This window comes from Haemaphysalis longicornis, unplaced genomic scaffold (genome assembly GCF_048455015.1).
Source record: "Haemaphysalis longicornis isolate Haplotype H1 unplaced genomic scaffold, Haemaphysalis longicornis Haplotype H1 scaffold_1, whole genome shotgun sequence".
Lineage (NCBI taxonomy): Eukaryota > Metazoa > Arthropoda > Arachnida > Ixodida > Ixodidae > Haemaphysalis > Haemaphysalis longicornis.
In genome coordinates, this window is record NW_027526203.1 from 213,953,691 (window position 1) to 213,964,965 (window position 11,275).

The following is an 11,275-nucleotide window of genomic DNA, read 5'->3' on the forward strand; positions in this document are numbered from 1 at the left end:
CGCACACGCAAACAAACACTGCGCTGTCCGTATGCGCCCGCGGCATCCACCCAGCAAATATCCCCTTCCAGAGAAAAATATACAACAAAACAGCCCCACTTAATGCGTGTTGGTAAAACGGGGCTCTAGAAATACTATTAATGCTACCAAAGAGCGATTGCGGCGCGAAAACAAGAGCCAGCTGCACGAAAAACTACAAAGAACGGCCCGAAGTGTTGCGAGGGCGTCAGCTCTGAGGAAGCCAACAAAAATGGCGGCCCCGCCGCGGAGTTAAAGGGACCGCGGCGCCGCGGGTGAGGGGAGAGAAAAAAGAGGAGGGCAGCGAAAAAGGAGGGAGCAGTTGGCGCTAGGGACCTTACGCTCCGATTGACTGCAGCGCCGCCGCTGCGTGCATCACGGAGGAGCCCCCTTCGCGGCCGGCGGATGGCAGACTAGCACATGCAGTCAAACCCGTTTATAGCGTATTGCAATATGCACCGGGATTAGTTCTATATATCCAATAGTTCGATATAGCCGAACCCGCCTATAACGAACTTATTGTTATAAGTTCGCAATCCGAAGGAGCCCCCCCCCCCCTCCCCCCGTTCTCGCCCTCCCCAACTCCACCATCCCCGCATGCAGAAACAAACACATTAAAGTAGCCAGTACCATACCCAAAATAACCCATTTATTGCAAGTAATAAAGCAAGCTACTTTCCGCCTGAATTGCCTACTTTGCAAATAAAAAAGCGGTGATTTTTGTTTTCACTTTCGTTTTGGCGGCTTCAACTAGCATAGCATTCTCCACACGAAACATTGTTACACCAGTTCGAGTCCGCGTCCTCCAAAATCTAAGACGCATTGGCCTAGCACATCGACTCCCGAAAGCGCTTCATTATAAGCGTCGGACGGCTTTCACTCGAGACATCATCGGGAACATGGGGGAGGTCTTCCCGCAGTTCACCGATGCTGCTGTCTCGGTCCGGACTCGCTGACTGCGCGGGTTCCGTCGTGAGTACCGCGCGTCGGAAACGGTTACGGAAAGTGTCTGGCGTCACGTCGTCTGTGCGAGGCGCAATGTCTCAATCGCAACTCTTGCTTTGTGGTCGCAGCCAATCCGCATCCCAACCGCCGCTCCGAGACCGTGCATTTCGGCGGCCATTTTCGGCGTGCAGAGTTCGCTATATCGGATGTGAACTTCGTTATAAGAAATATGTTTCCCATGCATTTCCGTAACTGAAATATTTTTCACTAGTACGGATTCTTGGGCAAGTTGGTGTGGCGATCTTGACGAATTCATAGCACAAAAAGAACGAGGACTGAGAGAGAACACACAACACAGCGCTAACTTCCAACTAATCTTATTTCACACAAACTACATATATGTATCCCCAGCCTACCCGCAATCACTTCCCACCGTCACCGCCAATGCCGACGTGTTGCAGCCATGCGCGGAAACGTTGCCTCCTTATCCGACAAATTCAGTGACGGCACGCTCACACAGGACAACCCCGCTTTACTAATCAAATCTGCCTCTACTATTTCTCTTACTTTTTGTTCCTTGTGTTTCGACCGTATCACACATTGCTCAAACCGTGGCACGCAGCCGCAGTCGTGGCAGTGAATAGACAAATGGCCATCCCTGTATTTGCTGACATAGTTGAAATATTTGCTGAACATGCTGAAATATTTTTGTTCGATATATAGCATAATTCGCTCTATCCGGGTTCGTTATAGCCGGGTTTGACTGTATTTCTAGGGACCATAGTTGAACTGTCTATTCGGACGGAGTCTCCGATACGTTTTTGTACTGTTTCAATTGAAAAATGTTAGGTGGCGCTGCTAAAGGGGAGGCTCGTTGTGCTGATCTTTTTTATCGCGCAGCTGCTACTCGGCCAAAGATGGCAGGGCACGATTCTAGCTCATCGTACCTCATTTTTGCGAGCAAGGCTACAATTACGAGTAAGAAGATGATAATAAAGCTCAGATTTATGTTTTGAGAGATAACTGACCGTGAACGACAACAAGCATCAGCCACGACGTTCCGTTTTCAACTTCATGCATGTTTTTTCCGCATCGCGTGCTTGTCCCAAATATTGTGCTCGCTGTAAATGCAAAGTCAGTGATTGAAAAGATGTTTTCACGTTATGTGGGGGCAAATTGGTGCCTCTGATAATGTTAAACCGCCAGATTTATTCCAGGGAACCACCCGAAATTGCAAATTTTGAATTGGAGGTTGGGCTTCACCGCATGACACGAGCCCCGTGCGTGCTAACATTTTTTTTTTTTATATCTGACAAACTGTTCCGCGCAAGTGGGCATTTTTTCTAGGGCGTGTTTTTTAAATGTTTCCCTACAAAATGTATATTCTCATTTTTTTCTACTACCGGTGGTTTGGTATACACAACTCATTTTTTATCATTTTTTTTCGACAACTTGACAACAATTTTGATTTTGATATTTTTTTCACAACTATGATTTATAAAAACCTTTAAAAAACTGGTGTTATTAGAAAGGCGGTTAAATAACCTGCATTTTGTGTTCCTTCAATTAGTGTCTAACCAATTGTTTTAGCAGGGAAAAAAATGCTTCTTGGACACCTGACAATTGGTCAATTTTCCGGCGGTAGCGAAAGAGTTAAGATACAACGCCTTCCGGGGGAAATTATACCGGGCATCGTATTACTGTGAATTGTAAGTTTATTAGCCTTGTGAGACTGCGAGACAAACGTTTTACTGAGCTCTTTTAGGCGCAAGCTTGCTTACAATAAAACTAAACTCTGGACTCAAGTCGAGAGGCGCTGTGGGAAGAGGGGGTGACTTGTTTCTCCTTCGTCGACTTCTGACAACCATCACGGCGTAGCCCACTCAGAAACACGTCGTTCATCGTTTTCTTTATTCGCAGTCCTTCGTCAGTTGCCTCGATCACGTCCTCATCGTCACCATCAGGGTTATCGCGGTGTCAGGGCGCGCGGCGTCTCGTGGTTCCGGCACGCGCTCCCTCGTTATTCGGAACACTGCACCCCTCGGGTGGCCCTGACCGACGGCTCTGCTTCAGACTGCCGATTTCCGTTATACCCATTGTGAAGCCTCCACAGCTGGAGCGAGATTGCTGAGCAAGTAAGCGTTCCGTTTGCATGCTACTGACAAGTAGATAGAAAGTGCCTCCCTCGAGAATAGTGCCTTCACAGCTTGCACCACGGGTTACGGCTATGCCCAGTGGCGTAACTAAGGGGGGGCAGGGGGGTACAACTGCCCCGGGCGCCACTTGAGAGGGGCGCCGATCCTAGGGTGCCTTGATGCTCGCGCGCTCCGCTGAGGGTGAGGACCGCCGCGTCGTCTGCTAGGGCATCCGCCATTACGCCTCCCGCCGCAGCTGGGTAGCATGCGAAGCGCGCGACCATTTGCGGTGCACGATACGTTCATGAACAAGCGCACGTTCGCAAGCTTTTCTATTTTGTGAAGCTTAGCCAGCACTTAGTGCTGTTGTTGCGTAAATGCTTATCAAAGGAACGAAATATGCCCTGTAAGCTAATGATCTGTGCTTGTGTTAGGCGTCAGTGGTTGACGAAGGCTTCGATATATTAAGAACGGATCATCTTCCTTAGGCGGGAAACAATAGACGTTCGATAAGTCTAAACCTTTACCTATTTCCTTTGTAAAAACTTTGTTCCAAACACGCTACCAATCGTTTAAAGCACTTATATACATGCTGTCAGCAGCCGTACATGTACCTCAACGTAAAAAATTCAGTATTGTGGAGCTAGCTAGTGTTTACAAACAATGTTTACAAACAATTTATAATATTCTAAAACTGGCATAATTGCATTGCACGCAGAAGAAGCGCCCCCTCCCGCCGCCATCCAAGGAATAATGTGCCGAGTGGCAGTACACTGTGTAAATATGCTGGTAAGATGGAATGTGAACTACTTTATCAGTATTTTTGCGGAAATGATTCAAATATTTAAATTTTTTGTGGTATACAAACACCTGTTTTTTCCTTATTATTATCTGATATTGGATACCCATCCCCCTCCTCACCATTTACAGAAGATACTTTACGGGCATACCTGAACACATCACATCCATACTGTCGCTCTACTTTTTACGACACAAAACCCGGGAATTCCAGTAAACATGTGATTTATTCGTGTACACAAATGCTGAGCCTACAGAAGCAATTTCACTAATAAAACCTTACATGGAGAACTTGCTGAGGACTGTCGCTGACTCGCTGTTATCTTCATGACTGCATTAGGTTTCAGCCTTTCCCAACTATCCCGCAGTTTCATTCATAGTAGTTTGGTTTAAAGTAAGCCTGCAAAGGAAATTACAATTGGATTTCAGCAGGCTGGTAAAATAACGATGAATGTACGTCCTTGCCATTTAACCAAAACCTCATTTATGCGCTCTGTATTATCCCCGGCAAGAACTAGCAGTCTGTGCGAGACAGAGAGAAATATTTATTCATTGGACAGGTTAGCTCCACGGGAAACTTTTAATCATCTGATTTCACGTGCGTTTTCCCGTGAGCCGTTTCAATGAGCGCGACAATGGACCTTGCCTGCTGTTAGGGTAATGCTTTAAACCTTTGAACTGAAAATTTATGTGTATAAGAACAATCAGCTGGCAAAAAAACAGGTTTGTGGGGCGAGATTTATAAAGGGTGTTCCTTGCCTGTTGTTAGGGTAATACGTTAAACCTTTGCACTGAAAATGTTGGCGAATAAAAAACAATCAGCAGACGAAAGATAAGATCTCTGGGGCGATACTTTATAGCAGGCGTTACAGATTTATTTTTATGAAAAGTTTGTAGCAAAGTCGTGATTTCCTACTAGGGCAGCATTTAATTATCCTGTAAGAATGACACAACACTGCGCAATATGCCTGGGCTGGTTTTTACTAAAAAGCACTGCTTCACAAGAACAAAGACGGCGGAAACCAGCCCGGCATCGTAACGCTGAACATTTTTCGCAATAACAGCAAAACTTTTGTGACCAAACGTTCTCATTTCGGAAGAGGCATGCAAGTTTCGACGAAGTTGTGGAAAGCGTGCACGAATAAATATAAGTTCTGAACCCAAGGGGAAACTTTCCCACGCAATTTCCCACTCTGAAACCCGCGGTAGTACTTTTGAATGTATCAGAATACTCGGGGCCGTTTAAGCTGCGCCAAATATTGCCCACACGGGTGCTTTTGTATTCAATAAATACTACAGCCTCTTATCTGGGGCATTTTCTCACCGCGCGGTCGTTCCCCAAATTCCCCGTGCGCTCCACGACGCTTGGCTGCCCGACGTTTGCCCACTCACCCAAATAAAAAATAATGGTACGTAAATATTTCTGGCTGATGAAATAGCTTAGCACTAAAAATAAATCACGCCAATCCACTCCGTTAATGGGATTGGAAAGCAAAGCTGTCAACGGCACGCACAATGATTACCCATGCGACGTCACTTAAATTCACTCACATCGCTCTACAAATAGTAAAACCAGAGAAAAGCGAAATGCACTTAACCACACCGTTTATTACGTCAAAGAGATATTCTTGGTAAGGTTAAATCAATGTATGATGCTTGAATGGTGGTTGGTTGAGTTGTATTGGTGTAGCACAAGAGTGGAAACTTTTTTATAAAATTAAACTAAGCTACAACACGGTGTTAGACGATCTGACTTCTCCGTCTCTGCGCCGCGGACGGAGGCAACGAGATTTGCGGCAGAGACGGAGGAGGAGCGGGAGGAGGAAGAAATACTTCTGTTCAGATTTCTGAACGGCCCAGAGTGCAGCCCAGGAGAGTGATTCCTTCTTCTGTGGGGCCCATACGCAGTCTGCGCGGCCTCTGTTCTGTCCACCCGCTGGAGCTGGGTAGGTAGAGAGGGCCTGGACAGCATCATCTCCAATTGCTCTGGTTGGGTAGTTGACGGAAAGAGAGGAGGGTGCTCAAGGCTAAAGTCGCACACGCCGATTACAGAGCGGAGTGTTCCTACTTCTGAGCAAAATTTACATTCAGCGTCGTAGCGATTCGAATGAATTAAGTGAAGACGCGTAGGCTGTGAGAATCAGGCCGGATTGTATGAGCCGTAGGGTAGTTGTTCTCTCGAAAGGTCATGGTAAGACGAGGGTACGGTCTGTCTCAGAAGGCGATCATTCTGGGTTATCTCCCTGAACGTTACAAGCGGGTGACGGTCCTCGTGCAGCTCCATAGCATGGGAGGTAATAGCGCAGGCTTGTTGGGTGGGCGTATTCGTTGCCCTCCATTGAAGCGTGAGGGGGGGTTCAGATGAGCTGAATGGAACCGTTTGGGGAGTGGTTTTTTAGCACGCGCAGTGCAGGTCAGGACACCCAACCCGACTGGTAATTCCAGTAGGCTTGCTGGGAATCGGTGACTACCCTCCGAACCCATGGTTGAGTGGGAGCCAGGGTGATGGCTGCCTCTTCTGCTGCCGTCATTTCTTGGGTCCTAAGCGAGGTACACGCAAGGAGGTTGGTTCTGGAGGTAGCTACGATGATGGCGTATTGCTGCCCTCGATGTTTGTGGCGTCTGTGTGGATAACTGCATGATCCCCACCGAGGGTGGTGTTTAGCGCTTGAGCCCGTGCTTTCAGTGACCCTTATCATGTGAGGGGTTCATATTTCTAAGCGAAGCGAGCATCCTTAGTTTCAGTCGCCAAGAGTCTTGGAGTACGTCAAGCGGAGTGACATTCTGGGCTGCCCAGCCAATCTGGTGAAGCATGCGGTTACGCTCCCCTGTTCTGATTCGGACCTTCCGGTTAGAAAGATGGCTTTATATCAGGTCTTCCACCGTGTTGTGGAGCCCCGTGGTAAGCAGCCTCTGTGTGGACGCACTCATGAGAAGACCACTGACCTGCTCGACTTCCTTTCTAATCGTTATATAAAGCATCTATGTCCTCCTGGTCGAGAAGAAGACAGTGGGTTGACGTAAGTGACTGTCGAGAAGACAAAAGCTTCAATTAATCGAAAAGTAGCGGATTCCTTTAGGCCTCGCTACTTGATGGCAGCTGACCCGATCATGTGTACGATTTGATTAATGCTATTTTTGAGGCGCTGCAAGGAGACGTCACTCTTGGTGTTAGCCTGGAGATTTAGGCCCAGGATCTTGATGCTGGGGCTTGGAGTGATGGCCTGGCCATCAAGGAGTATTTGTATGTATTCCTTGATTTGGCGTGAGGGCGGACGACAAGGAGCGGTGATTTTTTACGAGAACACTGGAGGCTAAAGGCTTTAGCGCATTGGCGTACTAGAAGTGAGATGGCATGCATTGGTGTGAGCTTCCTTTAATTTTTGTAACTCTCAGCACATCACATGAGCAAGGTGCGACCAGGGCCGCTAGATGGGCGTGAGCGGTCGCGTGACGTTTTCACGTGGCATCCAGCGAGAACGCAGGTGGAAAACCCATAGATGTGCACCTGTTTCCCCGTCTTCGCGTGGGCTCATAGCTAAAGCGGTAAGACAGCGGGCTCTCGCTTTGTTAGTCTATAGTGCCGGGTTCGATTCCCGGCGGTGCCAGTAAATTCTTTTATTTGTTTGCTGGAGTTTTCTGGTGACACCAACGGTCGCGAAAGAACCCCTGCGGGGTAGAGGTAAAAAGGTTTGTTTTATAAAAAAGGTCTCGTAGCTAAATCGGTAAGACAACCGGCTCTTGTTTTGTTAGTTTATTAGTTCCAGATTCGATTCCCGGCGGTGCCAATAAATTCTTTTATTTTTTCGCTGAGTTTTCAGGTGACACCAACGGTAGCGAAAGAACCCTTGAGGGGTAGAGGTAAAAAGCTTTGCTTTAAAAAATAAATGCTTACTTACGATACAAATGGATGAGGCTTTGGTGGAATGCCGCTTGTCGCGCTTGATTTTCGGTGTCCAAAGGAGCCTTTCTTTCGATCCCATGGGTAAGTGCTAGAGTTTTTAGCCATTCCTAGAATAATTTTTGGCCTGCGGCCCGCAGCACAAGGGCATGGTGCTGGAAAGACTCGCATAAAACTGGCGGGGAACGAGCATCGAGCGGGCAACAACATGCACACCATTCGCCGGGGCCCGGCCGGAGGAGTCAAAATGGCGGCCACGCCTCCCGCCAAGGCCACAGAGGCGGCACCTTCCCTTTCAAAAGCTGACACCACTCTAAGCGGGGGTGCGCGCATCGAGGCACTCTAACCGATCCGAGTCCTCCCAACATGTGCTCTATGGACAAAATCGGCAGCGGGTTATACCGTATGTCACCGCAGCGGGGCTGCACTGCCGCAAATGTCGCTGTTGAAGAGAGCGCCAGTTTGGGCTTGTTGGCACGACATTGTAGCAAAAGAGTGCTGAGGAAGATGAGGGCGACAAGAGGGGGTCACACATGGGGCGCAATGTCGGGGGACACACACGGGGGGCTAGCGTCCCACGAACCTCCCGGCATAGCGCCCCGTATATGTCCCCCTCTGTCCATCGTTGTCTTCCTCAGCACTATAATTTTGCTACATGCTTTCCTTGTCTCGAAGCGGCGCCACCTATGTGTGGATACTTAGGTACGGAGTCTAGGAGGCTACCCCAGATGATATCCAGTGTGTAAACGTGCTGCATGTATGCATGTGCTTTCATCTGTTTTCGTTTGTATTCCAGAAGCGGGCGGAAAGGGGGGGGGGGGGGGACGCTCTTAAAAGTTGCACCCTTACAATTTCATTAAGCCTTTGATTCTTGATTGATTGATTGATTGATTGATTGATTGATTGATTGATTGATTGATTGATTGATTGATTGATTGATTGATTGATTGTGGGGTTTAACGCGCCGACGCAACGCAGGCGATGAGGCGCGCCGTAGTGGAGGACTCCGGATTAATTTTGACCACCTGGGGATCTTTAACGTGCGCCGAAATCTCGTACGCACGGGCGTTTTTACTTTTCGCCTCCATCAGAAAAGCGGCCGCCGCGGCCGGGAATCGAACCCGCGACCTCGTGCTCAGCAGCGCAGCGCCTTAGCCACTGAGCCACCGCGGCGGGTAAGCCTTTGATTCTTACAAGGCGAGGTGAACCACGTGCAGTAGATTTCAGGGATCCTCTTTTATTTTCACACCACAGCATTATGGCCGTGTTCCATCACAAACTACCTACCGCTTATGCTCAGTGGAAGGCGTTGCGCGTCTGAGCTTGCGCGGTTGCGTTCTATTTCCAGCCGCAGCGGTTATTTTTCTGATGAAGTTGAAACAATGAAACACCCAATAAACAACCAGTCAATGACGAAAGACCGATTTAAGAAGTTAGGCGATGGTCGTAGTGGAGAAGTGAGCCGCTCGTGGCTAGCATATCTTCTTTCAAACAGGCAGCATTTTGCATTCGTTGCCTCGTTTTTTTTTTCGCTCAGATCAACTATCATCTTTTGAGAAAGTAGGGCGATTCAACAAGTGGAAGGCACCCGAGAGCATTGCACTTCACGAAGTTAAAACACACCAAATGTGTTTCACACAGTGGAAATAAATTTAATTGGTACCGCAGGAATAATTGGTGCTGCCCTTCAATCACAGATGGAGAAAGGAAAGCACAAGTGGCGTGAAATTTTGACGAGAGTCCTCCACTGGATAAAATTCCTTGCTATTCAAAATTTAGTATTGAGAGGGCACCGAGTGTCTTCAAACAGCCACGAGAGCAATGTTGGAAATTTCCTTGGTCTTTTGAAGCAATTGCTGTTTTTGACCCCATCATGAAGCAACACTTCTCATACGTTGAATGTCATTCCGGGTCCACATCGTACCTATATCACGTCTTGCCCAAAACGAATTCATCCACGTGATGGCTGCCGCAGTTCGCGAGTTCTTGTTGCAAAGAATGAGTAAAGACAAGTATTATGACATTATGTTTGACATGACACCCTACCGGGCGCACCGTGAACAAATCTCAGAGGTTGTGCGATACGTAGAAGTTGATTTCGATAAGAAATTAGTTAATGTTGAGGAGTCCTTACTCGGTTTTATCTAGGCAGGGAAGAAATATGCTGAGAGCTTTGTTGAGGTGATGTTACGCAAGCTAGAAGTGGTCGCAGACCGACCACATGGAGTGTAAAGGTCGAAGCGATGAATCCGGTCAGTAGATATCTTTAGGAGACACTTGAAATTCCTCAAGGAACGGCAAATAGCGGCGAAGAAACAAGCGAAACGAGAAGTGAAGCCACACTATTGCACAACCGGATGTAAAGTTATGATCGCTTTTGCTCGGCTTCTGGAACGAGACACTGATTCGCATAGAACTTGTTCAGAAAAGGCTGCAAGATTCAGAAACGGTTCTTTCACGAGGCTGCCTTAAACATAAAAGCTCTCAGAGATCACTTTCATCACGAAAGGGAAACGCTGGTGAGTGAGTCACTCGATGAAGGGCTTGGTCTCTGTGAGGCATGGGATGTGGATGTTGAAAGGCGTTAAAGACAAAAAAAAAGTCAGATACCTAGTGAAAAGCCGAGAGGAGGAGGGTTAACGGCTAAGGACGGAATAGAGAGAGTCACGAAATCCACACTCGACCGTCTTCATTCTGCAATCGACGAGAAATTTAGTCGCCTGCACGACACTGATGCCAAGTTTGACTTCCTCCTGGACGCGTATTTCCAAACGCTTCGCTGCACAGAGCACCCACGTGACATGTCTGTTCTCGCGATGGAAAACGGTAATTCAACGTGGTCATTGGCTGCGCCCAAGCCTAAAGCGACCTAAAACATACCAAATCATCATTATTAACAAAAAAACAAAGCGTAGATTTGAGTTTTAAAAAAAAATTATATTTAGGAAAATATACGACATAAAAAAAAAAAAACCACCAGATAGACCTGGCGGGGCTCGAACCCAAGCCGTCAGCGCCAGTTTTCAGTGCTCTACGTCAAGGCTACAGAGCCAGAACGGTGGGATTGTTTTAGCAGGAGCCTAAAAGAAAAGCGCGCGCCGTGACATCACACATGTCACGTGCGTGCTCTGTGCAGCGAAGCGTTTGGGAACACGCCTCCTGGACATCAACAAGCTGTGCTACGGTGACGACAAGAGCTCATTACATTTCATTTCATTTCACCTTACTTATAATTCCAACAAGATAGTTAAAAAACTGCCTGGACTCAAAGCCAAAAGCTAGTAGTATCCAATGTTGCGATATATGGCATTGCACAGGACACAGAATACAAGATGCGAGAACATAACGAATATCGAAAAGAAGATTAGGGCACTGTACAAACAGATATGTTCACACGCTCAAACTTTGGTTGGATAACAGAAATATGCAATTTTTATACACAGATAAAAGAAAGGCAATAAATAATAACAACTAGGCT